Here is a 25,402-nt window from a genome sequence, read left to right on the forward strand (position 1 = left end):
GTTAATTTGTTGTTTCCTGTTGATTACAGACTCCATTTTCCGATCTTTTCTTTCCTAGCCTGTATGTTGATACATTGGAAATAGTGGGGATTCAGGATTCCATTAAGGTAAATGAGGATTTCTTCAGATTCTAGACAAAGTCCAATCATTTTAAAGATCAGAAGTCCTCCTGGCGGGACTCCAAAAACTTTATGCTATGACGTACCTCATTTGTCACTTCAAGTGATTTCATCATCATTTTTAAATCTTTGTATTACGGTCCTTAAATTTTTTTATTCCATTCCTTAATTTGAATGGGGGCACACACATGATGTGACATTCTTGTAGAGGACAGCTTACGGGAATTTTCTCTTTCCACCTTGTGAGTCCCAGGGATCAAACTTAGGTGATCAGGCTTGGCTGCAAGTCCCTTAACTTGCTGAGCCCACTCGATGGCTCAGTATTACAATCCTTATTATACAATAATTGCATTACAGTTATATCACAGATAGTTAGAAAAGCTCACAGAGAGATTATCTTTGATGGTGTTTACTGAAGCATTGTTTAAAATACAAAGAGCAGAGGAAAGTGGTCACATGTCTATTTGTAGATAATGGGTTAAGCAAATGTTCCTCAAACTCTATACTTTCTATGCAGTGGAACGTCATACAAATATCATCTCTGTAATTAGGGCAAAGGAAAGTATGTCCATTATGTATTAACCTAGGGAAGCTACTTAAGCAGAGAATAATCTGTTTCCCACTTATAAAAAACAAAAAACCTTGAGTATGTGTGTGATTTCCATGTGTTTAACTTATCTTTAAGAGGTGTACAATGGATGGTTTTTCTTTTGCTTGCATTGGGGGTCCCCAAGACAATCCTTGTTTTTGATGACTTACTGGAAGACTCAGAGGATCCCCCAAATATGATCCAGTTTACTTATTATAGCAAAGCCCTAGAGATTAATATCAGGGGTAGGGAAAGGAACATAGGCACAGGAAAATCTAAGGAGCCTTCAACTGTCACCACCTGAAGAATCACACACGGATCCTCCCAGCTGGGATGTGACAGGACACAGGAACCGCGGCCATGCAGGGACATTTGGAGCTTTGGAGGAAATCGTGCACACGATGCCCATGTCACCAGTCTCAGCTCCTTGCCCCAGCGGGAGTGACGATTAGAACAAAAACAGCCCCGATAGGCACATATGTTTGAATGCTTGGTTCCCATTTAGTTGCACGGTTTGAGGAGGATTAGGAGATGTGGCCTTGTTGGAGTAGGTGTGACCTTATTGGAGGACTTTCACCGAGGGTAGACTTTGAGGTTTCAAAAGCCCCCCACCAGGCCCAGCTTCCCCTCTTTCTGCCTGCAAGCCTGCAGTTCACGGTGTGAAGCTCTCAGCTACGGCTGCAGCACCATGCCTCTCTGCTTCTTCTGATGATAATGGACTCGCCCTCTGAAACTGTAAGCAAGCTCTCTGTTCAATGCTATCCTTTCTAGGAGTTCCCTTGCTTGTGGTATCTCTCCACAATAATGGAACAGTAACTAAGACACCCAGTGTTTCAGAGGTCAGAGCAGTGCATGGCAGCCCCAAATCTTGACACATGGCATTGTTCACCATAAATTTCATTGTTGGCATAAACTATCTGATGCCAAGGCCTTAGGTATACAGACACTATAAGCAGGATACTCCCAAGAGCTGGGCCCTGGGCCAGTCTTGGTGGGGGAGCATGCAGGGTTTGAGCAACCCAAGGCTGGCGAGTTTATTCTTCATTATGCAATGACATTTCTTATTTGTAGTACTTTGACAATAACCATGTTGCTTTTACCACCACAAACAACAGTTAAACTACTACTTTCTTTCCCTTTCTCTTTTCTGGGGGTGAAGTTGGTGGTTAGGGTCTCATATCTGACAGCCTGGCCTCAAAGTCACCAGGAACAGTCTTGAATGTTTTAATCTCCTGCCTCTACCTCCCTGGTGTGCACCACCCCCAGTTCGTGCAGTGTTGGGATTAAACCTGGGGCCCCTGTGCACAGCAGGCAAACATTCTATCAACTGAGTGCCCTTCTAGCACAATTAAACTGTTAATACTTCTAATCTGCAAAAAAGGGCAATGCTTCAAACATATCTGTATGGTGTCCTTTTAATATTGTGTCACCAAGCTAAATCTCTATGCACCGACTTTCTGAACTACCCGAGTGACATTTCAATAACCGTAGGCAGCACGGTACCCTATGAAGCATGAATATTGGTAGGCATTCCCAACGCCTGGGAAATACCCTCATGAATTCATACCACATGAGGCCAGGAACAAAACTCTTCATTCTCAAGACAGAAACCTCAGTCCAGGGTGCTAAAGGACCTGAAAGTCATAACAGGATAAGAAGGTGCCCTAATGAAGATGTATTTGTCTCCCAACCACTTGAGAGTCAAGTAATTTCAAACCACTTGGTTCTGGTGACTGTGTCTGAATTAAGCATTGAGAGTTGTCTTAGAAGCCTGGCCTGCGTGGAGGAGAAAGGGCTGCTGTTCATTTGCAGGCAGCCCTGGTCCCGGCTCAGCACAAGCCCAGAGACCCACTCTCTCATCCGCTCTAGCCGCTGCCACCGTCACCCTATTGGATGGCCCAGAATGAAAGTCAGAATTGCTTGCTTGCTGCCAAGCCCTTCGCCAAATGCTCAGATGAAGCTCCACACACAGCTCTGTTATCACCCGCATTTTACAGATAAGGAGACGGAGCCAGGGCAAGTCTTGGGACAGACCACAGGAGACAACGCCTCTTCATTTCTGTGCTTGATGAAGCGTGACAGTGGAGAAGTACATTTCCAATTCGCACAACCCAGCACTTGAAAGCTGTGCGTGATGCCCGGGAGCCATGCATCTCAATCTCCCAGAAAATGCATAAATATGTTAACATTTTAGGATAAAAATCTTTCCCTCTCAGCTATATAAAATAGCAGGCATCACCAAAACAAAAACAAAGCAAAAAAAAAAAAGGGGCAAATTGCTGGGAAATATATGCAGCCCATGGTGATGATTCCCTAGCATTTGGAGTTTAGACTGATTAGGAGTTAAATTTCAAGTGGTAACAAATTCCGAACAAGTAAACTGAAACTAAATAAACAGTTGCTGTTCCTACTCTCCCGCAACTAATTATAGTGAGGACCCTGCTTCTTGGGAAGTATTGTTATAATAAATTATAATTAGTGGTTTGAAGCAGGGATACTTAAAAAAAAAAAGGTGCTGAAGAGCCTTGTACGAGCTAAACCATTTGTGCTAAAGCTTCCCCTAAGAAGCTCAGTATTCTTTGGCAGCACAAAGCAGAAAAACCTGTCAATCAAAAGGCTAGTCAAGAGCCCTGGACATCACTCAAACAGGCAACCACAGTGAGCCCTGTAAAATGTTTCAGGCCTCGCGAGCTTCGGAAAATCTCCTGCTTTGCTAAATGCCGGGTGCTAATTGATGGAGCTCTGATGATTGCTGCTGGTTTCAAACTGCATTTCCATCAGGACTTCTCTGCCTTGGAAGATGTGACAATTTAAAACGTGCTTTAATATGCCGAGAAAGGGCCCAAGAGCAGCATGAGAGCCGCGCCCGCGAGGACACCTAAGATAATGACAGATGCGGGGGCCGAGAGTGTTCCAGGTGAGTGCGCCCGCGAGGACACCTAAGATAATGGCAGATGTGGGGCCGTGAGCGCTCCAGGTGAGTGCTCCCGCGAGGATCCCGAAGATAACGAGAGATGGGGGGGCGAGAGTGCTCCAGGTGAGTGCGCCCACGAGGACACCTAAGATAATGACAGAGCTCCAGGTGAGTAAACAACTCCAATTTTTAACCAAAGGCTTGGAATTCAGCCCTGTGGTTTGTGTGAGCACAGAGCTGTCTCCCTCCACACACCCAGCCCTGCCTCTACGGACAGGGAAACGGCTTCCTCACTGCCTTCTCTTGGGGCTTCCTTTCCCTGCCATCTGAGTCCTGGGCAAATGAAAGTTTGTGTGGTTGCCATCCTTGCAAATGTATCACCAAATCCAGGTATTGCTACAATCACCCGGAAATGAGCAGGCAGTGGTTGAATATTTCTACTAGTCCCAGTCTTCCTGGGCCCCTTCTCTGCCCCACCCCCCTCCAAAGACTGACTTCTATGTGTGGTGGCAGCTGGGCAGAGCATGTCAGAGAGCAGGATCAGCTGCTGCCCACCAAGCACCCCACCTCACCCAGTACACAGCTTCCATGGGTTCTGTAGCAGGCCCTACCCCTTTCCCCCTACAACTTGAATGTTGTAACAAGATCGCTCTAAGTCCCTGGGGAGCCTCCTTGCTCTCTGGCATCTCTCAGACCTTAGCTACCTATCTGCAAACAATTCCCTCCTTAAACATTCCTCATTGGTCCTTTGGAGCAGGCATCTGTTACCTGATAGGACCCCACCTGCTGCGCAGCCACAGAGGTCCTCTCTGCAGGGTGACTAAGGTGAGGGTCACATCACAGGCAAGCAGGAGAGCCATTTGTCACCCGTGCAGCCAAAGGATTTCCCCTCTTTTGCAGTGCTCAGTTTTTAGCGAATGTCTCATCTGGGAGCATCCCCTGGCTTTGGCAAAATGCACTGTGGGGCGTAGCTCTTACAAGACACCCTTAATCGTCCTGTTCCTTCTCTCTGTCCTTGACCATGAGAGAGTGAGTGGTGCTCGCTAAGCCTTGGTTTCCTGTCCTCAGCTCTGCCATCACTGGGTTTGCGCCTATAAAGTCACCAGGTTCTAGATCACACAACCCAGGTAAAGTTATCTCCTGAAAGCTGGTCTCTGTGTTTGTACATGTATGTACATGTGTTCATGTGGAGGCCACAGGTCAGCCTTAGGGTTTTTCCTCAGGAACCATCCAACTTGTTTTTATGAGACAAAGAATCTCACTGGGGCCTGGAACCTTCCAACTCAGCTAAGCGGACTGACCAGTGAGCCCCAAGAATCCTGCTTTCTCCACCTCCCCAGAGCCTGGCTTCCAAGCACACAGTACCAAGTCCAGCCTTGTCTTCGGGTGCTAGGCGTCAAACTCAAGTTCTTGTTCTTAAGTGGTGAACACTTTACCCCCTGAACTACCTTGTCAGTTCCTGAAGCCAGTCTTACTCTCTCTGTGTGCCCTGAGTTTGTGGCCTGCTATGTGTTCTTACTTGACTGTGTGAGCATGTGTGTGTGTGTGTGTGTGTATGTGTGTGTGTGTGTGTGTGTGTGCATCGTGAGTGTGTGTATGTGTGTGTACATGTTAGGGGATTTTATAGGTAGAGATAGGCTCATGCTGGTGTACCTTCCATAGATCTGTGGTCTTTCCACTCAAACTTGATTAATTTGGGGGCACAATAAAGCCTTATCATAGTTACTATCTGTAGTCATATGTAAAAGCTAGCTGAACTCTGTGTAAGATTAATGGTCCCCTAATGATATGTGTGCTTATCCCAGAGACTGACCCATAAATGTGTCATATCAAATGGCAAAGAACAGTTAGGTTGCTAATGAGTTGAGTTTAAGATAGAAAGAGGAAGCCAAGTGGTGGTGGTACACACCTTTAATCCCAGCACTTGGGAGGCAGAGGCAAGTGGATCTCTGAGTTTGAGGCCAGCCTGATCTACAGAATGAATTCTAAGACAGCCAGGGCTACACAGAGAGACCCTGTCTCAAAAACCCAAAACCAACCAAACAAAGAAAACAGAAAGAGGAGGCCAGATCTCATTACAGATGGTTGTGAGCCACCATGTGGCTGCTGGGAATTGAACTCAAGACTTTTGGAAGAGTGGCCAGTGCTCTTATCCTCTGAGCTGTTCCTCCAGCCTTGCCCTTGTGCATCTTAATATAGCTGCTGTGCTTCATCTCAGCTCCATAATACTTTGTTAAAATCACTATCCATGTTGAGCTGTATTTTAAAGTTTTCCTGACTAATATCTTTTCTTTGCCTTTTTCTTTAAAATTTTTCTTTTGGTGTTGAGGAAGACTTGAATTTTTATGCTTCTGGCTTTATCTGTACTTGTTTGTTTTGATTTTATGGCTTCTACTTAATTTCCATCCACAGGCTCTTCTGTTTAGCATCCTCCTCTGACGCCTACTTCCTGGCTGTGTTAGTAACATCAGAGGAACCTACGACAAGCTACGGGACAGGACAAGGTGCTCTAGAATAACTGCAAATTGCTGTCGTTACTCTTAATAGTTTTCTTATTAGATCTGAAATTCTTGGTAATTGTGACCCAAGGTGAAGCAGGAATAAATAAAAGCAAAAGAGAAGCTTGTTAAATTGATGCGAATTAACAGAAATAAGTATTTAAATGTGTGCTTCTAATTGGATAGCCACATGTAGAAGAATGAAACTAGGCCCTTATTTCTCACCTTGCACAAAAGTAAGCTCTAAGTTGTTCAAAAGCCTTAATTTAAGGGCTGAAACTCTTATAGAAAAAACACTTCAAGACTCGACATAGGTAAGGATTCTGGTTGCTCATGAAATAAAGTCAACTACTGATAAATAGGATCTCATGAAATTACAAAACTGGACTACATACAGAGCGGGAGAAAAATCTTTGCTGGTCACACGTTTGCAAAGGATCAGTACCTGTAATATCCAAAAAAAGAAAACCCTAAAAACTAAACAAGATATCAAATAACCCAATACATAAATGCACTAATGTGCTGTGGGGCAATGGTCTGTACCCTGTCATTGTATTTTAATAAAATGGTGATTGGCCAGTAGACAGGCCGGAAGTATGGGGGGGCCAACCAGGCAGGAAGTAGAGGCAGGGCAAAGAGAACAGGAGAATTCTGGGAAGAGGAAAGATGCAGTCTGCAGTCATCACCCAGACAGAGAGGAAGCAAGATGAGAATCCCTCGCTGACAAAATCACATGGCTAACACAGACAAGAATAATGGTTAATGTAAGATGTAAGAATTAGTTAATAAGCCTGAGCAAATAGACCAACCAGTTTATAATTAATGTAGACCTCCGCTCTGTGTGTTTATTTGGGACTGAATGGCTGCGGGACCGGGCGAGACAGAAACTACTCTCAACACTAATGAATCAAGGAGACAATTTTCAAAAGATGAAATTTAGCTGGGCATGGTGGTGTCTCCGCTCAAAAACAAAAACAAGAAAATAACAGCAAAAAGAGATAAAAAAAACAATGGCCAATATACATACAAAAAGAATGTCCAACCTCAACAGCTATCAGAGAAATGCAAATCAAAACTGCATCGAGATTCCATCTTACTCCAACCATAGTGACAGTCATTATGGAAGTCAGAATGAAGGTTTCTCAAAAAACAAACAAAAAAAACTAAAAGTGAATCTACCACGCAGCCAGCTGTGTGACTCCTGGGCATCTGTGTGGAAGACTCCGGTCAGCACATGCTGAAGACACTCACAGGATGTTTACTGTGATATTGGTCACAGTGGCCATTGTGGAGCCAGCCAAGGTGCCCATCAACAGAAGAATGGTGGCGCACACCTTTAATCCCAGCACTTGGGAGGCAGAAGCAGGCAGATCTCTGTGGGTTCCAGGCCAGCCTGGTGTACAGAGCTAGTTCCAGGAGAGCCAAAACTGTAACACAGAGGAACCCTGTCTCAAAAAGCAAAATAAATAAATAAATAAGAAAATGTAGTGTAAATATACAATGAAACAATGGGAAAACTTTTTCAGCCATAAAGAAGATTGAAGTCAGGAAAATGGTTGCAACTGGGAGGTGATCGTATTAAGTAAAATAAGCCAGTTTTCTCTCATTGTAGATTCTAGATGTTATACTGATCCATGAAGCGTGTGCATATGGCAGAGGTAAAATCGTCTAGGGGGACACAGGGGACCAACACGAAGAGTGGGGGTTGAAAAGCAGGGAGGGATGCTCAGCATATCTATTTACATGAAGTTTTTTTTTTTAATTTTTTTAAAAATATTTATTTATTTATTATGCATACAATATTCTGTCTGTGTGTATGCCTGCAGGCCAGGAGAGGGCACCAGACCTCACTACAGATGGTTGTGAGCCACCATGTGGCTGCTGGGAATTGAACTCAGGACCTTTGGAAGAGCAGGCAATGCTCTTAACCGCTGAGCCATCACTCCAGCCCTACATGAAGTTTTTAAAAAATAGATAAATAATATAATCTTTAAAGGAAACACTAAAAAACAGAGTAAAGAAAATTAAGAATCAATCTCACAAAACTGAGGAAGTGAAAATATTACAAAGAAACGAAGTAAATTTGAAGATACAGTAAGATCTGCCTGTAGTGGAAATGAATATAACCTGTCTGTTTGGTGCGGAAATTAAGAGCAGCTACAGAAAATAAACAAGCAAAGCAGCTTCAAACTGGGCATGACTCTCTCTAAAACAAAACAGCTTATGACAATATATGCCAGGAAAATATTCACAAAGCTAAAAACACAAAATCAGAATGGAGTTTAAGGCAGAAAACATGCTGTGAGAGAATGGGTTTATCCTGCCATTGATAAGGGCTAGATTCCAGTAAAAAGTTATATTTATATTTATGTACCTAAAAGCACATTTCAATTTAAAAAAGCCAATAGACTGAAAATACAAATTAAAACCACAGCGAAATATGGCTGTTGTCACCATTTTGGTGATTTGAACTCTTGATCCCCCGCTGTTTTAGAAGGTGTGGAACTTTGGGAGGCGGGACCTAACTGAATCCTGTCAGTCACGGGGATGCTCACACCCACAGTCCACCTCCTGGATGACGCTGACCCAGCTGCCACACCTTCCCCACCACACTGTGAGCCAGGTTCACCTCACTTCCCTAAGCTGTGTCTGTGTTTGTCAGAGCGATAAGAAAAGCAAAGATTAGAGCTACGGTCAAGACACAGAGAAACAGGGGTCTTCACACAGTGTCAGGATACAAATGGTCAACCACTTCAGAAAGCAGTTTGGTACTTCCTCAAAAAGTTTTGAAACAGAAAAGTACTTAGCAGTTGTTAGATAAGTGTATGCACATGACCAAGGAAGACGTGTCATTATAGAAAGTGTGTGTACGAATGCTCATAACGTTACCCACCTTAGTCAGAAAATAGAAATGACTCAAATGTTCCCACTGGTCCATTCAGCACAATATTATTTAGTAACAGCGGGGATTGAAGTAACTTTACTGACTTGAAATGTTATGCTGAGTGAAAGATGCCAATCACAGAAACCACAGATGGCATGATTGCATTAACTATAGCACCCAGAACTGACAAACCCAGAGAGACAGAAATAGATTGAAACTTCCTAGGGCTGAAGACCCTGCGGGGAAATGAAGAGTGGCAGCCATGGCTGTGAGGACCAGGATGTGGACTGCGGACTTTGTGTTGTGCTTCTGGTCCCACACTCAGAGATGGCTTGGTGGTTAAGAGAACTTGCTGTTCTTCCAGAGGACCCAAGTTCAGTTCCCAGCACCCACATGGCAGCTCACTGTCCTCTCTAACTCGAGTACCAAAGGATCTGATGCCTCTGGTCAGTTTGGGCCACATGCAGACACACACACACACACACACCTCTACATAATTAAAAGTAATAAAGATAAAAATTTTAAAATCTACTGAGATATGTACTTTGAGTTAGTGAACTGTTTTTTTAATTGTTGTTATTGTTTGTTTTCTTTTTGAGACAGAACTTTTCTGTGTAGGCCTGGCTTTGTAGACCAGGCTGGTCTCAGACTCAGAGGTCTGTCTGCCTCTGCTTCCTGAGTACTGGGATTTAAAGTGTGTGCCGCCACAGCTGAATTATTTGTATGTATGTATGTGAATTGTATGGCATATGAATTGTATCTTAGACATGTTTCGTTATAAAAACAAGCTTAAAGCCATGTCTAGTGGCACACACATTTAGTTCCAGCAGAACAACACTCAAGAAGCAGAGGCAGGCAAATTTCTGTGAATTCAAGGGCAATCCGGTCTACAGAGCAAGTTCCAAACCAGTCAGGACTACACAGTGAAACCATGTCTCAAAATAAAAAGCAAAACAAAAATAAAAACAGACAGAAATAAAAAATAATAACCAGCAGAAGACAGCACAGGTGGGAAGGACCACGCCCCTCTGAATGTAGGCGGCTGTGGTTTCCTGGACAAGCTCAAGCTGACCAACACTCCAGCAGGGTTGGGGAGGGGTGTGTGAGCCCCACCCCTAGCTGAGGACCCATTGGCAAGTGATGGCTACTGGGGGGGCCTGGGAGGAAGGCCATGCTCACTGGAAGGCCTCACACCAGTGTGAGTATAGGCAGCAATAATTTCCCTCACTGGGTTATAAAAATCAAGCCAAAAAGATAGACATGAAATTAAGACGGGGATGTGGGGTGACCTAGGAGGAGTTAGGGTGGGGGAGAGAATATCGGGAGTGTATTGTGTGTATGTGTGAAACTCTCAAAGAAGAAATAAAAATGCGATTTTAAAAACATAATAGAGACAAAAAGGGCCATTATAGTGCAATTATTTCCTCCTGTGGGCACAGGGAATTAGCGCTGCAGAGCATTAAAAATGTCCACCTGTGCTCCCCCTTGCCAGGGGGGTAGGAGGGATACGGCCTCTTAGTTGATAGAACCAGCACTGCCGTGAGTGGAGGCCATGCTTCTATTCCCAGAGTCTCACAGCAAACTTCCTCTGGGAGAGCTGCTCTACCCCCTGGGCCCCAATTTCCTCATGTGTAAAATTAGAAGGAAGTAGAGTGTGTAATCACTAAGAGCTCCCAGCACTTACGTCCTCTGAAGACCTTGCTACGCTGTTCCTAGAGGGACCCTAGCGCTGACGTGGGTCCTGGTACGTACCCCTGGCCAGCAGTTGCAGCCCTGCTCAAGTCGCTCAGCCTCTGGCTGGTAACCATGCAAAGAGAAAGGGCAGAAGGGGGTGCTATTCCTCCCCCACCCCCACCCCTGCCACCCAGGCCAGGGACCTGTGCCAGTCCGGTTTTGTGTTAACTCAAGGTAGATGTGTGTGAATGTGCGTGTGTGTTTATGTAGGGCCTATACACGACGGCATGTAGCCGTTAGAGGACAACCGTGGTGACCGTCCTCAGGCACAGTCCCCACTTCTGTCTAAGACAGGGCCTCCTGCAGGCCTGGACCATTGCCAGATAGATCCGTCTAGCCAGCCCACGGACTACCAGAGATCAGTTTGTTCCCACCTCCCATGCCTTCACTAGATTCCAGGGCCATGCCACCAGGATTTGTTTTTAAACTTGGATTCTGGGATCTGAACCTGGATCCTTTCGCAAGCTGATTTTACCGACTGAGTCATTCTCCTGCTTCTTGAGTTTCTGTTTGTTTTTGTTCCTTACATCACTTGTTTGTTTGCTGTGTGTGTGTGGCAGGGGTTATGCACGAGCCATGATGTGGGTGTGGAGGTCAGTGGGAGCCGCTTTTCTCCTTCCCTGTAGGGGTCCTAGGGATAAACTCAGGTCCTCGAACTTGGTGGCGGGACTGTTTCCTGCAGAGCTATCTTGCCAGCCCTTAACTCAAGTTTTCAAGAACCACATTTTGTCTTCTGCTTAAAATATTTTCTTTGAAAAAAGTTTCATTTATGTATCATTAAGAATAAGACTGATAAGACTATTTCTTTATTAGCATTTCCCTTCCGGCAGCTCTAAGAGTTTCTTCAAAAAAGTCAAAGCACCTCTATCCAGCCATACATAAGAGAGATGATGTGTTACGTTAGACTTAATTGTGCCTGGTCAGGTGGAAAGAGAGAGATGAGTCAAAGTGACGGAAACGAAGGGACCAGTGAACTGGCAGGCTGGGGTCGGCATCAGATGACAGGACAGCTTACAGGAAGCACCACCTTTGAATCTTCGCTCCTCAGTGAATATAGATACATGGCAGCGTTCTGTTAAGTTACCGTTCTGAGCATTGGTTTTTCCTACCCATAAATGAAGACAATCTGCTTTGTTTTGTAGAAGTTGCATGATTTAGAGATTATAATACTGGCTGTTGCAATTTCTAATTATCCACGGAAAGAGCTGTTGCATTTAATGCAAAGAATATTGTCATTTTTCAGCCGCTTGCTCTGCCTCACCTGTGCTGAGCACTGTGGACTAGCATCACCTGAGACCGCAACAGATTTCTTCTTCCCCTGAGGTATGACACACACCCCAGCAGAGCAAAGCTGCTGCCACCCACTGCCCAGCTTTATGACAGACTTTAGGTACTAGATCACTTTGCACCCATGGCTAAATTCCCCTCATTGCCTCAAAATTTCCCAAGGACAAAGCGTCTAGACGCACGGCCACTCCAGATGTCAGCATGGTGGCAGCCATTGGGCTTTGTAGGTCGGAGCTATGGCCCAAAAGTGATCTGGTCAGCCCAGAAAACTGAGGCTGTTTCTTCCCTAGATTCTCCCGTGGGACTAGAATGTCACTGTCTTCTTTACTTGTCACATCTTGGTTTTTATTCTCTAAAATGATTTTTATTTCTCTAAAATGAAAACCACCACTATTTTCTTTATCTTCTTAATCCCTAAGCCCTCACCAATATTTTCAAGTAAACTTTGCTTTTTTCAGAATCAGGTCCATGGTGCTCGTCCTATATATGTATATTTTTGTGTGTGCGTGTGTGTGTGTGCATGTGTGAGTATGTGACTGTGTGTGCCTGTGTGTGCATGTGTCTGTGCCATATTGATATCTATACTCATAATTATATATATTTCTAAACATATTTATTTGTAACTACTCATGTGTTAGATTTCTGAAACTGTGACAAAGATTCTTGAGATCATCATCATATAAGGAAAAAGGTTTCTTTTGGCTCATAGTTTCATACACTTCATCCCATGGTAATCTGGTCCGTTGCCTTTGAACCTGTGGTAAGCAAGGCAGCACACCATGGTAGCAGCACATAGCAGAGAAAAGTACTCACTTCATGGCAGCAGGAAAACAGAATAGAAGGGGCCTGGGACCCAGGAGCTGTGCTCAGACCACATACTCAGTAACCCTTCTTCTTAGGAGGAAACCCTGCCTCCTAAGTGCTCTACTGCCTCTTGATATCAGCATAGGCTGGAGACAAAGCATTTGATATGTAAGCTATCCAACCTATAGCAGTTTGTTTCAGTGAAGAGTTCCCCCAACACTAAGCCTGGGTTATATACCTAGCATCTTTGGATAGGATGCTGTAAGTGTGCACTGACTTTGTCTTCCACCATCCACACTACTACCAGAGCTGGGTGAGCAGGGAATTATAGGCGGCCCTTGGGTCACTATTTCTCCTGGTCCCAGTGACAATGCCTGTCCAGGGGCTGGTTGGCCTAGACCATACCATATGTTTTTCCCAGCACTAAGATTTTTTGCCTAAATCCGCCAAGACTAAACTGCTTTGCTTTTCTGGGGGTCAGGCTTACCCTTCAGTTCGCTCCCAGGACCTCACTTTCATCCCCACTCCACGCCCAGAGATTAGCATTCTGCATCTGGAACCCCCACTGTCACTGCAATACTTAGACCCTCTGGGCCTTGTCAAGTCACAGGTCACACACCGTAGCCCACCCTGGCCTGTAGATCCTTAGTCACTGGAATATTCCAGAGCACTGCTGTCTCCAAAACCATTTTAAAGGTGGGTTCCCAAATGCCACCCACAACCCTGAAGCAAGCCTTTAATCACCCTGGCTGTCTGTAGCCGGCAGGGTCAGGCATAAAGGGACTGTGATGGTTAGTTTTAGTTTTCAACTTGGCACAATCTAGAATCTCCTGAGAAGGGGGTTCTCAAGGAGGGACCACCTACATCCAAATGGCCTGTGAAGGATTTTTCTTAGTTGAGTTAATCAAGTTAGGAAGACCCTCCTTGAATGTGGATAACACCATCATGGCCTGGACCCTGAGAACTGTATGTCTTTTTTTGTGTTATGTTTTTAGAGGAACTGAAGCACGCGTATATGAGTCTGATTGTGTGTTTATCCCCTCTGCTCTTGGCAGAGGATGTGAAGTGACCGGCTGCTTGGCGCTCCTGTCTTGACTGCCCTGCAATGACAGTGTTACCTGGAATTGTAAGCAAACAAACACTCTTTCCTCTAAGTTGATTTTGTGGCACGGTGTGGCAGGGGGATCAGGGTGTTTTAATCACAGAAACAGATGTAGAACTAAAGTAGGGACCTCGAGAGAGTCTGAGCAGGATACAACGGGGCACACTGAACAACTCACCCGCACCTCACTTCATGTTTTGTCTCCTGCAAGCTCAACCTCATGGTAGCTCCTGGCCACCTTCCTTTCTTTGTTAAACTTCTCAATGTAGTAAAAATAATATGTGCCAGGCGGTGGTGGCGCACGCCTTTAATCCCAGCGCTCGGGAGGCAGAGGCAGGCGGATCTCTGTGAGTTCGAGACCAGCCTGGTCTACAAGAGCTAGTTCCAGGACAGGCTCCAAAACCACAGAGAAACCCTGTCTCGAAAAACCCAAAATAAATAAATAAACAAACAAAAATAATATGTAATTGTTGTTTATTATTTTTTTTAAAGACAGGGTCTTGCTGTATAGCCCAGGCTAATGTTAAATCCCTGAACCTCTTGCCTCAGTTTCCTGAGCACTGGGATTAAAGGTATGTGCCACCATGCCTGGCCATAAAAGTTTGTCTTTTTTTTTTTTTTTTTTTATTTTTCGAGACAGGGTTTCTCCGTAGCTTTTGGTTCCTGTCCTGGAACTAGCTCTTGTAGACCAGGCTGGCCTCGAACTCACAGAGATCCGCCTGCCTCTGCCTCCCGAGTGCTGGGATTAAAGGCGTGCGCCGCCACCGCCCGGCCAAGTTTGTCTTTTCTTAACACATGTACACCATGTGTGCAAAAAAAAAAATTATAATAATTCTATTCATGACAAGGGATTCCCTCCGAAATTGTGCCCTAGTCTCCAGAATATAAAGAGAGGACAAGTTGGAGTAAGCCCAATACTATCTGGGCAAAAGCTCCTTGCTGGCATTGGGTGATTTCTCTTCTCTTTGCAGCAGATGGGATGAGTAGAACAACTGCCTGCTTTTCCTAAGTGTGAGGCGCACTTGACTGAGAGGACTCTTCCCAGATAGGGCCGCATATCTACAACAACAAGAATGTGCAAGTTAAAACTCCAAAAGATTTCCCCTTTCCGTTCAGACATTATGCTTTCCTGTTGAAAAATATTTCTAGTCAAGACTAGAGGGAAATTTGTCTGTCTGTTCTCCAAGAAGTAAACACATTGTGATTAGATAACGACTTTAGACCTGGACTTCTACCCGAAGGAAGAGTTACCAAGTCCCAAGCCCACTGTGGTAATATATACCCAGAAAGCTTGCACTCAGGAGCTGAGGTAGGAGGATTTCTAGTTTAAGGCCAGGCTGGGCTATAGAAAAAGTTCTAGAGGCCATCTCAAAAAAAGGGGGTGGGGAAGGCCAGGCGTAATGTCGCACCTGTTACCCCAGGACTTGAGAGACTGGCACAGGAGGATGCTGTGAGTTTCAGCAGACCTAGGTTCAGTTCCCAGCAGGCATGGTGGCTCACAACCATCCATAATTTCAGTTCTGGAGATTCAATGTCCTTTTCTGACCTCCCAGGTCCCAGGCACCCACATGATGCAATACATACATGCAAGAAAAACATACACATAATACATATACAAATCACATACATAAATATACATACACATAAAAAATACATATCATAAATATAAATAAATCTAAGTCTGGTGTAGCATCCCAGTTTGTGGCAGTGAAAGGAATGGCAAGATACAGATAGTTTTATAGGACTTCCGAATCAGTTACTTTTCTTGTTGCTGTGTAGGTTCAAAGTTTGAGAGTTTAGTCCACTGTGGTAGGAAAAGGCACCATGCAGGAGTGGGAGGCAGCTGGTCCTATTGTATCTACAATCAAGGAGAGAAAGATGAATTGCCTAACTTTGTTCTTTTTATTCAGTCTGGGACCACAGCCCATGGAATAATGCTACCAACATTTAAAGTGGATCTTCCCACCTCAGACAAGCCAATCTAGAAACTTCCTCACAGACATATGCAGAGGTGTGTCTCCTAAGTGATTCTAGATTCTGTCTAGTGACCAGTTTTAATTGTCACAACTATTCATAAGGAGTAGGAGGATAAAACCCCTCCCTAGATATCGGTTTCTTAGAATCTTTGGCTTTATGTCATGTTGTAATAAAAAGAATGAAAGTGCACTGGCCTAGATAGGACAGCATCCCTAAATTTGTCAGGACCTAAAATAGCAGTGAGAATTTAAGAGTCATTTGACACCAAGGCTCCTGACTCTAAACCTAAAGTTCTGGTACACTAGCCTTGGATGCCACTGGGGATACCACTGCGGACCCTTTTGAGACTCATTGAGGGAAAGCTATTTCCTCCTGGTGGAAAGATCAAAATTTACCTCTTGCCCTAGAGGGAGACAGGGCATTTTCTCTGCTCCAAAGATTGGAGCGTTACATACCATTATCGCGTCCCTTAAGAGTAAATCCAGCTGGGCCTGTCAATTACTTGACCAATAAGTGACCCACCAAAAAGGATGCTTCTCATAAGGCCATGCTGAGGAGATGGGAGGAATAATTATCCCTTCTCTCAGAGCATATGTTTGCAGAACTTCCCTCATGGAAGATTGCTTTCTTTTTCTTCTTTCTGTCTCTTTCCCAAAGGCTAAGCTTTCTTTCTCTATTGCACTGGACTGTTTCAGCTCTCTTCTCCCTCCCCTTTCTGTGTGGCTTCTATAAACAACATGGCTTTCTCCTTCTTTTCTTTTCTCTCTTCCCGGAAGCTGCCAAGTTTGGCAACTTACCTGTCCTGTTGTTTTCTCTTAAACTGTAATGAAACTGTCCTTGATCTTATTTCCAGGTCCCTTTCTAAATTATTTTATTAACGAGACTAATAACCCAAAGGGGGAAAAAGTTCTCCAGTAATATATGGCACCCAACATGGGCCTCCCTAAAATTCTTGGTAATCGTTCCATTTACTTCATCTTAGGGCTGATTTTCTCTCAGGTGAAATGAAGACAGAAGCCACAGGCAGGACTTCCAGGAGGGCTTTCATTGAGCTCACAAATTTTCTCTTGCTTTGGAGTCCAGCTTCCAAGGTCTGAAGGAAAGAAGCATGGAGGCTTTCTTTGCTAAAAAAGTCAATAGTGGCCCCGTTGTGAGTGATGTAGTTTCTTGCTTCAGAGAGAATAGAGTTCTTTTAGTCTAGTCTGTTCCCTAGGACCAGTGACTACTGAGAGCACTTATTTCACCTAATATTTTGACAGGTCAAAAAAATGATACCCCAAGGACATGTTGAGTGCCGTGAAACAGAGGTTGTATGACTCCCTAAGCAGCCACAGAACTCATCTTTCTTTGACCTTCTCCCACCCTCTTGTCTCTCACCCTCATTCTCCCCACCCCCCCAGTTGAGGCATCCTCTTTGCTAATTCCAGGTCGGAGAACTGGAATCCTTATCCCCAAAGCAAGACACAAAGTCTTAAAGTATTCTAGCAGTTCCCACCTTCGTTTTGTTCTGACTGAGACAGGAAAGGAAGGACCAGCACAAGTGACCGAGTCTTAAGAGGGTTGACCCTGGGATGATTAAACCAAAAGAGACCATCTCTTTGACTGCCCTGGACCCCCTCAAGGATCAAGAAACCAAGGAAACCAATCATGTATGACTGATGCTATCACTACACCTCCTTCACCCCCACCCCAGACTTAGAAACAGTGATGACAGCTGCGAGTCACTCTCAGACCAGCCAAGAAGCAAAGAAGACTCGAAGACCAAACCCGCTGTCTGGCAGTAGCAGAAACCAGACAAGCTGAGTGGAAGGAGTTTAGACCAACTGTAGCACCTGGAAAGGACGCTCTCCAACCTGCTGAGCTGCTTGCAGGCTGTGCAGTGTGCTCCAGGTTCCCAGCTGTTGTGAGATGTCACCCATGCTGGGGTGGGCTTTGGTGATGCAGCTGTCTTTGAGTCATTTCTCTTCCTATAAGTAACTCCTCACCCACATTTCTGTAAGTAATCCTAATAAATAACGTTATTGGTTCATCAAGTTGGACTTAGGTGTCTGATCCATACTTTGGCCTATCATGGGCTCCCAATCTGGGGTGAGTAGGGTGTGTGTGTGTGTGTGTGTGTGTGTGTTGTGTCTCCGCAGGAACAGTCTGTCACAAAACAGGGACACAAAGCACAGCACAATCCCCAGATATCTCAGTAACATAACCACAAAAAAAATCACTGGGGCTGGAGAGATGGCTCAGCAGTTAACAGCACTTGTTCTTGCAGAAGATCAGGGTTCAGTTTCCAGCACCCAAATGGTGACTCACAACCACCCATAGGTCCACTTCTAGGGGACTTGATGCCCTCTTCTGACTGCTGTAGGCACCGGGCATACATGCAGACAAAGCATTCATACATATGAAATATTTTTTTCAAAGGAAAGAACTCCTCTAACCTATCCTTGTCTGAATAAAGCTGTTTGGTTGGAAGTGTCAACCCAGCCCCTGGCATCCAAATATCCAAAGGGTCTGGAATGTTTGGGTGAAGTTCATCCCAAGCCCCCTCCCCTGGGAATTGCCTCAGTTTAGACTCCCCCAAGAAAGCCTGCCAAATGACCCCTCTCCAGAGATGCTCAAGACCACTCCCACAGAGTATTTAAACTGCCCCCCTCCCCAGAGAACAAACACGTGGTTTTCTGGTCTTCCTTCCCTGTCTCCTCTGGCGGGCGGGGGGGGGGGGGGGGGGGGGGGGGGGGGGGACGGGACTGGAGGAACACCAGGTACTGCTGGCATCCATTAAACCTGGCCTTTTTCTAATTCGGTTTAATTTGGCCTGATTCGGATTATTGCGTTGGCGGAGAGGTTTATTGGGGTGCAAAAAAGCTTCAAAATCCACCAACTCATTCCTTCAGAGGGGTCCTCTGCCCAGACAGGTCCTATTCTCAGGAAGAAATGCTACATCTGGAAGAACTAGAAGAATCTAGTCAGGCAGGAGGCGCTGGGTTCCCCAACGGGCCTATAGTCACTTGACAGGCAAACGTTCTCTGCTTTTGTCTAGCCAACCCGTTTTCTGCGTTTTGCCCCTCCTGGGCAGGGAATCTTATGCTCCCCCTTGTCCCATGGTGCTGCTCTGAGCAGTCTAGGGTGAAGTTCCAAACAGTCCCTATTCCAACTCGGGGATCTGTGGTGACTGCAGAATACCCTGGCTTCCTGGTTCTCCTTGGACCATGTACTCTGTTGATCTTTCACGGCTGGGTTACAGCTGTGCTGTAGTAGCTTAGGACCCGGGGTCTTTTCACCAGGCCAGCAGACGATACCCACAGGGTTCATGGTTGCCTCATGGTTGCCGGTCCCTATCCCTGAGGATCAGACATCTTGTCGTTGCTGACTCTGTTCGTAAGCATCCATATCAAATGTGCTAGCAGCCCCCTGAAGACTTCACCTTCCCAGTGGTAAAGTGGTCAAAGACTTGGGCTCCCCCGAGTGCCATGGGGGTGGAATGGGAGGCATTTCTAAACAGGCTACCATTTGTGTTTAAGATTGCGGTACTCCTTCCAACAACGTGTATGTGACAAACAGAACCCCGGTGACAGACTGAATGCACTAGCGGACAATAGCAACACCACACAGAAAAAAAATGTAATTCTGACCCACAAAAATCCATAGCAACCGGTCTGGGTAGCCAAGCCGCAACGACTGCAGCACTCAGGCAAAGGGTCAGAACTTGGCAGCGTCCCCGCTTTTTATCCGGGCCCCTCCTCCATTGAGAACCACAGAGAGAAAGCCAATCCTCCTGCAGTCATTCAAATGTCCCCTCTTCTGATCGGCCTGCCTCCAGCTTTCTCCGCCAACAGCCGCCAGCCAGGGCAGCCAGGGCAGCCAGGGCACAACTGGAGCCATCGCTTTTTCCTCTGCGAAGCTTGCCACCCCGCTGCCTGCCCTGAGATTCTGCCAGCACCGAGTGGTGACTGTGGCTGGCGCCCTTGCTGGAGCCCAGAGCCTCTGCCTCTTCTCATATGAGTGTTCTGTTTATTTCCACACTAAGTCAGCATCCTCTGCCCACTTACTACTTCAGCTGCTCAAAGAGAAATGTCCCCAGTTGAGGGGGGGTGATTTGACAATGAGTCAGTAGAGATGGTTCTGTTGCCTTTAAAAGACACAGCAGAGGGACAGAAATGACCCCCCCCCACACACACACTTTCTTTTCTCAGTGTTTTGCTACTGTCCCTGCATTACCCACACAGACAGCATAAATGCAGGTATCCTGAGGACAAGGTTCCACCGCGAATGGAAAATTCAAGAAGTTCCATAGGGAACCAAGCTTTGGGGATTCCAAAGTCCCCTGGTATCAGTGCCGTTTTCCTACTGATGGCTGAAGCCAATTCCTAACTCTCTCTCTCTCTCTCTCTCTCTCTCTCTCTCTCTCTCTCTCTCTCTCTCTCTCCTCCCTTTTTTGGACACCTTTCCCCTGCACGGGATTTAAGATTTGCACCCCCAGACAGCTCTTTGCTCCCCGTAGAACCTCTGTGCAGCAGTAATTAAGAAAAGGTCTTCCAGCGGAATGACACTTTTTGAAATGCTAATTGATGCGAATCGAGCCGTCAGGCTGTCGTTCACACCTACTCAGTCCCTGCCTCGGGCTTTTCTGCATATTTGAATCAGTAAGTTGGAATCCAAACACTGCTAGTGAGAGTTATGCAAATCAATTACTCCCACACCCTCCACTGAGATCCGTACCTGTGGGGTCCCAGAAAATCCCCTCCCCGCCTGCTCAGGTTGACAGTTTTAACTCTTCCGGGGAGACGCTCACTCAGGCCGAGAGCCACCGTTGTTGGAATTTTACATGAGGATTTGCATAAACTAATAGAAAGCCTCACTCAAGCCCTTTGCTCAGGCAATGGCTCGGTTTGAAAAGACACGGTACTATCCTTGATCCGGAACTCAGGGAAGCGCTTCTGTATTAGCTACAGAACTGATTTGCATCCACGGGGAAAGAAAGCCACGCCTACTGGACAGTTTGGGAATTGTAGATCCATGCCTAATAGTGCAGTAGTCCACCGTAGCCTACAGTAGCCAGGTATGTGCCAAGCGAGGTCAGGCTTTCTGGAGAAAGGCCTGGCCCCGTGGATGTTTCAAGCCAAGCTCCGGAACGGGTTTCAAACAGTTTTCTTCTGCTTCGGGGAGTCATTCCATTTATTTACAAAGCTGTCCGCCCGGCCCCAGGGGAGCTTCGTGGCTTCCACAGAGTGTTTTCATCCTGGCTCCGTGCTTAGTGCAGTGGTTCTCAACCTTCCTAATGCCGCGACCCTTTTATATACGGTTCCTCACGCTGTGCTGACCCCAACGGTAAAGCCATTTCATTGCTACTTCATAACTGTATTTTTGCTACCATCATAATGTAAATATCTGTGTTTCCAATGGTCTTAGGTGACCTCGCGACCCACAGGTTGAGATGTGCTGACCCAGGTGCTTCTATTAGCTCTTGATTACAACAGTAATCTCTGGGGTTCCTCACCAGTAAGTTCCTTTTGGTTATTTTTTTTCTTACTAAGACTCTTACCAAGATGGAGCTTCAGGGTCCTTTAAGCTGTTCTCTTTCCTGGGCCTCAACTTGGCCTTCTCTATGTGTTCTATCTCAGCCAGCCCTGCAGAAGGCAGGCAAAATCCCGCTGAAAGCAGGGGAAATCTTAAATAAGCCTGCTAACGCTGAGCTACGCTCCATTCCAAAGTCCCTCCCCCCCCGCCCCCCCCAGGAAGAGACCTGAGTGCGGGCTAAGCAGGCTTTCCAGGAAGCGAAAGAACAGCAGAAGCATACCTTCCTTCCAGAAAAGGCAGACGCTCCAGAAAAAAAGTTGCCAGTGTATGGTGTTCTTTGAAGCTTTAATTGAAGATAAGATGGAGTCAGAATGATGGGACGTTCTGAGCACAAAAAGGTACTCTGCTTTTTCCTGACCTGCTGCTAAAGTGCGCTGGTGTGGGGAAAGTCGTTGGAAGGGGGAGTTGATCTCTGCGCAGAGGAAAGTCAAGGTAAGCAACTTTGCCGGCATTTAGTGCTGCTTGTGGACAGACAGTCCCACATGTTAGGTTACAGACCCCCGGCTCCTCTGGGATTTTGTGGCCTCTGATACCTTCTCTGTTCTCCAGGTTCTGGGGGATTTGAAAACGTTCTTCCAGCTCCCTCACCATGCTGTATGCAGTGGCTAGCTCTCTTAGTGAAGGGAAGACAGTCTCATAAGGAGCCCCTGGTGTGTGGTAATGGTTCTGCTTCCTCCCCCACTTAAAGGTGGATCATGCCCCTGCTCCACTCCCCATAGTCTGGAGACTCTTCTCTTCTTCAAATGCTCATTCTGAAGTGTAATTTTGTGTCAGATTCTTTCTTTAATCTAAATTCTTTCTAACTGCATGGAAGTCATTTACATTTCGTGGGGCAACAAGACTCCTGCATGGCCCAAGAGCTGGAAGTAGGCACTGCTCACAGAGGCAGCCAACTACATGATATCGGTGTACGTTTATTTTTAACCTTGTGGTCAATGATAAAAACCTGGGCCCAACCAATGACTCAATACAATGAACACTACAAGTAAAGATGTGTGAACTGAAGGGCACACTGTGTGTCTTGTTGTGTCACATTGCAACGTCCACAATGAGACTGCTTTGGTTTTGTTTGCTTGGTTTTGCTTTTGCCGTTAACATTTATTTGACTTGGGGAAGAAGGTTGCAAGGGCAGAAGGCGGATGTGAAGGGGTGGGGAAATGAATGAAGTGGGGTGCGGGATGTGATAGCCGCAATAATCAATAAAAGGTGTTTAAGAAAAAGATACCAGGAATTTTTGTTACTTACTCAATAGAAGGCCCAATGCTTGAACAGCTGACCTCTCTACCCACGATTCCCCAATTTCCTGCCTCCTTTGACAAATCTTTTGGCTTCATTACTTTCATCCCCTTTTAGAATTCACATTCCTACACAGTCAAGTCCCATCAGCTTTGCGTAGAAAACACCTCTGACTTAGCATTCCCTATGGTCTGACTTGGAAGCCTCTTCTGTCTCAAACCTGTTGGAGTGGCTGATCTTTGAGAGTGGGCAGTTGAAAACTTTTTGTGTGAGAGAACAGAATACACCACAGCTTGTGAGTTAAAAACCCGTCCTTGGAAGGCAAGTCCTGCTTTTTCTCTGTTCCTGACTGTTTCTTCTTGCTTCCCTTTGCTTAATCCTGATACAAGTACACTTACATGGCCAGTGTGTCCATTAAGAATGTCTGTTTTCTGACCAAGGAGCAGAGAACAAGAGATTGCAGAATGCTCAAATCTATACTGCACTGCCTCCTCTCAAGGCTTAGGAAGCTTTGAAGAAGAGGCAGAAAGACTTTGAGAGCAAAGGCAGTAAATGAATACAAAGATACAATGTCCTCTGTACACAGGAGGGTAGATGAACTCATAGCAGTTATGATAACTCGCACAGGCCCTGTGCAAGCTCAAGCCAGGAGAGGGGAGATGGACGTGGCGGCTGCTCCTTAGTCAGAGAGCTATTGTCAACTGATAGATGGGAGAGAGGGAAAGGCAATCTTTGTAGACAGTCTTTGCAGGGACCATGCTCCAGTGAAGACCTTACACCTGTGACAGCACAAGCTGGACTTGATGGGTGGAAACAAACAAACAAACAAACAAACAAGATGCCAATTTGGGTGGATAGGGAGGAGTGGAGGAAGTAAAGATGGTCAAAACTCATCCTACAACTTTCTCAAAGAAATAAGCCACACAAGCAAACAAAATGGGAAGTGTGTGTGTGTGTGTGTGTGTGTGTGTGTGCATCTTGTTTGAGTCATGATGGTGAATTTCTCTAGAAAGCAAGGTATTAAATGAGCCATCAAAGCCAGGCTACTTCATCACACTGATGGAGCCATCAGCTCAACCAGGGGGTACCTCCCAATTCATTACCATCTCATCGTGTGAAGTTTCCACTCAGCAGTGCCGTGAGAGTTTACTATTCCTATAACAAGCCCCAGAACGAGCCAGATATGGCAAAACAGAAAGGGGAAGACAGACTTCTTGGAGACACAAGACACCTCTCAGAAAAGAGCCACAAACAAACCCACCCACTTACTTATCCATCTGACCCTTTACATCCCGAGAAGACGGTCTTGCCTCCTTCACCTGCTGGGGCAAGGGAGGAACTGGTCTGAGAGCTTGACCCCTGGATCTTGCCCTTCCCTGTCCATGGACCAAAACCTCAGCTCTTTTCCTTCCGTGACCTCTCATGTTCTTGGCTCCTCTCTGGAGAGTTAAAGAACTAAGATTTCACACTGGAGAGCAGGCTGCAACTTTACTGAAACAGCAATTGCCCACCCACCCATCTCTCTGGAACACCCTGGTCTTAGTTCTTATCTTGGAGGATATGCTACTTTTCCACTTCATACTCTATTTTGTTGTTTTAGGCAGGGTCTCACTATGTAGACCAGGCTAGACCTTGAATTCACAAAGCCTGCTGCATATCACTGCTATAACAGAAGTATCTTAGGATTCTTTCCAAATGCAAGAACGGAGTGAGAACACTAAACATTTTCAGGTGATAGTGGATGTATGTTAACATCCAGACGAACCTGGCCCATCCCTTTGAGGACCTGACAGAGTGGGGCCACACCTGTGCCAGGTCCTGCATGCGGGCAGGAGTACCCTGCTTCTTTAAAAGGGCAAAACTCCACCTACTCCGTGCTCTTCTTCCTCTTCCTTTTTTCTCTCTGCATATCTCTCTCTCTCTCTCTCTCTCTCTCTCTCTCTCTCTGTCGCTCTGTCCTCTCTCTCTTTTCTTTTGTTACTCCTGTCCCCCAGAGGTTGATCTCTTCTCTTCCCTTTCCCCTTCTCTCATAAACCCCACCCCTAAGCTCTGTCAGTTGTATTTGTCTGTCCCTCACCTGCCATAGGCTCTCACCAAGAAGGGCCTTGGTGGCAGGTGAGAGCCTATGGCAGGTGAGGGACAGACAAATACAACTGACAGAGCTTAGGGGTGGGGTTTATTGAGAGAAGGGGAAAGGGAAGAGAAGAGATCAACCTCTGGGGACAGGAGTAACAAAAGAAAAGAGAGAGAGACAGAGCGACAGAGAGAGAGAGAGAGAGAGAGAGAGAGAGAGAGAGATATGCAGAGAGAAAAAAGGGAAGAGGAAGAAGAGCACGGAGTAGGTGGAGTTTTGCCTTTTAAAGAAGCAGGGTACTCCTGCCCAGCATGCAGGCCTGGCACAGGGTGTGGCCCACTCTGTCAGGTCCTCAAGGGATGGGCCAGGTTCGTCTGGATGTTAACATACATCCACCTATCACCTGAAAATGTTTAGTGTTCTCACTCCGTTCTTGCATTTGGAAAAGAATCCTAAGACTACTGTTATAGCAGTGATATGCAGGAGCTTTGTGCTCCACTTCCCCTTTTTAATTTTCCTGTCTCTTTCTTTTGCTTCTCTTAATTCCTACCATACCTTCCCCACCAGGATAGAATCATTCCCTTGGGTGTAAGCCTACAAAAGCCCTTCT

Source organism: Microtus pennsylvanicus, chromosome 4 (assembly GCF_037038515.1).
Source record: "Microtus pennsylvanicus isolate mMicPen1 chromosome 4, mMicPen1.hap1, whole genome shotgun sequence".
Taxonomy (NCBI): Eukaryota; Metazoa; Chordata; class Mammalia; order Rodentia; family Cricetidae; genus Microtus; species Microtus pennsylvanicus.